Source organism: Bison bison, unplaced genomic scaffold, assembly GCF_000754665.1.
Source record: "Bison bison bison isolate TAMUID 2011002044 unplaced genomic scaffold, Bison_UMD1.0 scf7180017851895, whole genome shotgun sequence".
Taxonomy (NCBI): domain Eukaryota; kingdom Metazoa; phylum Chordata; class Mammalia; order Artiodactyla; family Bovidae; genus Bison; species Bison bison.
The window spans coordinates 13828-17767 of NW_011482468.1; the positions used below are offsets into that span (position 1 = coordinate 13828).

A 3940-nucleotide genomic window follows, 5' to 3' on the forward strand; every position below is an offset into this window, starting at 1 on the left:
AGTGATCCCTGGTGGAAAGGCAGTGTAGTGCATATTGCTATGTGCTGCAAAATGAAAATCTGTTATATCACCGTTCATAAGCAGGACCTGCTGAACTGAATAAGCACAGATGTACTTCAAATTAATATTTAATCTGATACCAGAAGCACTTAAAGGAGTTAGGGATATGAGTTCCTCATAAGAAATGACTTCTTTCTCACAGAGAGCAATTATGGTACCAGAAGATAACACAAATAAGATTCTCCTTAGGCTTAAATAGTAAATCTGGAGGTGATAGTGGGTTGTTGTCTCTAGTTTGCATTTTCTACAAATTTCTTTAAAGAAGAAAAAGAATTATTTTTTAATGTCATGGCATGGATCAAAACTAAAGCTAATAAAGTGACTTTGATTAAGAGACTATCTCAGTCCTTGAGAGTAGATGAGAGTGACTTTTCATTGACATCATTAGAATATTATTAGAATAAAATTGAACCAAGTAACCCTTATTAATCTTTAAAAGGAAAGTGCCATAATCAGGTTACAATTCTAATTTATTTTTGTTGCTTTTTGAGGCCAACTTTAGAAAATAAATCCCCCAAATAACTTTGAGTCCAGAGCCATCTCGTGCCTTTCATTTTAAACTCAATTTTCTTCCAAGATTTTAGCATCTCATTACATATTAGCTACTCAGAAACTACCATGTTATGTTAAAGTGACATTTCATATTTTTGATTGTAAAAGGAACAACTGAACCTACTATTTCAAATAGGAGGTTTAAAACAAAAGACATTTTGCAAATAGTATAGGTATTAACTGGAACACATTGTATGACACTGAAAAGCAGGCAATATTATACTTTACTGACTGTCATGTTTACTTTTATTTTTTGCCGAGCTTTATGGTTTTATTAACACAAAGAAAGTGTGCACACAAGCTGTCTATTCCTTTTCTTCCCTGCACAACCTGGCATTGGTATTGCTAATTCTGATGCCCAAGTGGGCTGCTCTGTCCACAAGGGTTTTGCGGCTCTTGGAGAGGACTTTGTGAGCAATCTCAGCACAGTAAGATTTGTTGCACATCAGCAGCGCTTCAAGCTCCTTGACATTGTGAACCAAAAAATTCCAGAAGCCACTGGGCAGCATGTGCTTTGTTTCCTTGTTGCTCCTGTAACTGATGTTGGCATCCAGATTTGGCCTTTGAATCTACAGACCCTGTTGTCAATGCCTCTGGTTTCCGCCAGTTCCACTTAATTTTGACGTGTTATACTGACTGATGCTGGATGAACTTCTTGGTCCTCTTTTTGATAATCTTGGGCTTCACAAGGGGTCTGAGGGCAGCCACAATGCCGTAGGAGATGGCTGCCACCTCCATAGGCAGCGCTGTTGGGTTTAAAGTACTAACTCCTTCTGAAGGATAGTTAGCTTTTATATGATCAAAATGACAAGTGCGTGTTGTATTGAGGTAACTATTTTTAGATGATGGGTAGGTCTTATACATGGTGTCAATGAGAAGCTATGTATATCTTTCTGTGTTAGAGGGGATTAAAAAAAAAAAAAAGATGTTCCTTCCCAACCATTCATTAAATGATTATTGAAATGTACTATTTATTCATGTATTTGCTGAGCACCAACTATAGCCAGACCCTAGATGTACAACATTGAATAATGCTGCTTATGGAGCTTGTAGTCTAGTGGGAAAAAGAGGGACACATCCAAAAAACAAGGGAAAAATTTAAATTAAAGACATAAGTATTATGAAGGAAATAGACAAGATGTGATGAGGCAATGGTAGGGTAGGGAGAATCTTTCAAGCATAGGCATAGTACTTGTGGTGGGAAGAGCTGGCTCCATCTAGGGGCTGCTAGAAGACCAGTGTGCCAAAAACGTAGTGGATTAAGTGGAGAACAGCTCAACAGGAAACGGAAAGCTAAACACAGGTCAAGTCACAAGGCTTTGGAGGCTATGATGATGAGTTTAAACGTCTTCCTAACTGCAGTAGAAGGCCTTTGAAGGCATTTAAGCAAAGGAAGGGAGTATCCAGGGCTGTTTATTGTAAAAGAAATAGATTGAAAGGGGTAAGATTGGAAGTGGGGGACTAGAAAGGAGATTATTGCAGTTATTCAGGTAAGAGATGATAGTAGCTTGTAATGGGAAACAAAGAGAAGTAGATAGGTTCAAGATATATTTCTGAAGGAAGTCACTAGAATTTGGTGATGAAGTGGGTGTCGGAGGTATGTGAAAAAGTGAAATTTCTAATAACTCCATTTTCTTGTTTGAGCAACTGGGTACCTTGTGGTATCACCTAGGTAAGAAAGGAAAAGAGTGTGGTGAGATTAAGAGACTCAGTAGTTATACTTTAGGGGGACTTCCCTGGCAGTCCAGTGATTAAGACTCTAAGCTACCACTGCAGGGGGCTTGGGTTCAATCCATGGTTGGGGAACTAAGACTCTGCATGCTGCACAGTGTGGTCAAAAAATAAAATAAAACCAACCAGAGTTATATTTTAGAGACGTTAAATGCATATTTATGAGATACCAAAATTATGTCTTGAATTTTAGCTGGATACCCAAACTTAGGCTCCAGGAGCTCTTGAGTTATCCTTCAACTAACTGAGAGGAGTCAGCAAACAGCCACATTTAGAGTCATTATGTCTTGATGATAATCTCTGAATACCCACCCCTTTGGATTCAGACATTGAAGGCTCTTATCAAAATATCAGCACCACCTCCATGGTAGTTCATCATTCCAATTGCAATCCCATGGCACTGACTTGAGAGAATGTGCCACAGGATGAATGAGTTTTGTTGGGATACATGAGAGTTTTCTAAAAGGGACTCAATTATAGTTTTATTTAAGAAGGTATATTTGGGTGGGATTTCATAGCCAGAGGGGGAAGGGCCACTTGGGAGGAAAAGATGAAGCTGTAAAGAAAAGGGGATTTTTAAAGAAAGAGGGAAGAAAGTGCTCTAAATGAAACTTTGAGTCATTTCACAACTTTGCATAGAACCAACCTAGACAGCATATTAAAAAGCAGAGACATTACTTTGCCAACAAAGGTCTGTCTAGTCAAAGCTATGGTTTTTCCAGTGGTCATATATGGATGTGAGAGTTGGACTATAAAGGAAGCTGAGCACCAAAGAACTGATGCTTTTAAACCATGGTGTTGGAGAAGACTCTTGAGAGTCCCTTGGACAGCAAGGAGATCAAACCAGTCAATCCTAAAGGAAATCAACCCTGAATATTCATTGGAAGGACTGATGCTGAAGCTGAAGCTCCAGTACTGAACTGTGGTGCTGGAGAAGACTCTTGAGAGTCCCTTGGACAGCAAGGAGATCAAACCAGTCAATCCTAAAGGAAATCAACCCTGAATATTCATTGGAAGGACTGATGCTGAAGCTGAAGCTCCAGTACTGAACTGTGGTGCTGGAGAAGACTCTTGAGAGTCCCTTGGACAGCAAGGAGATCAAACCAGTCAATCCTAAAGGAAATCAACCCTGAATATTCATTGGAAGGACTGATGAAGCTAAAGCTCCAATATTTTGGCCACCTGATAAGAATAACCGACTCATTGGAAAAGACCCTGATGTTGGGAAAGATTGAGGGTAGGAGGAGAAGGGGGTGACAGAGGATGAGATGGTTGGATGGTATCACTGACTCAATAGACATGAGAGTGAGCAAACTCTAGGAGATAGTAAAGGACAGGGAAGCCTGACATGCTGCAGTCTTAGTGACTGAACAACAATAATACCTAGCTTCTAAATGTTTATATGTAAATTATTCCAAATTCCTCTTTATTAATAAGATTGCAAAATTTAGTGAGCACTTACCCTGTGTCAGGCAGTTCTAAGTACATGAACTAACTCATTTAATTCTCTCCAGAAATCTATGGGTTATTTGTTAATTGACCACTTTTACAGATGAGGAAACTGGCCCAGAGAGGTTTAGCAATGCCTAAATTAACA

General features: G+C 39.1%; 1 pseudogene; it reads right to left on the reverse strand.

The window, feature by feature from the left end:
- Positions 1-917: 917 nt before the first annotated feature.
- On the reverse strand, positions 918-1476 carry LOC104997154 (annotated as a pseudogene).
- Between the last annotated feature and the right edge of the window lie 2464 nt (positions 1477-3940).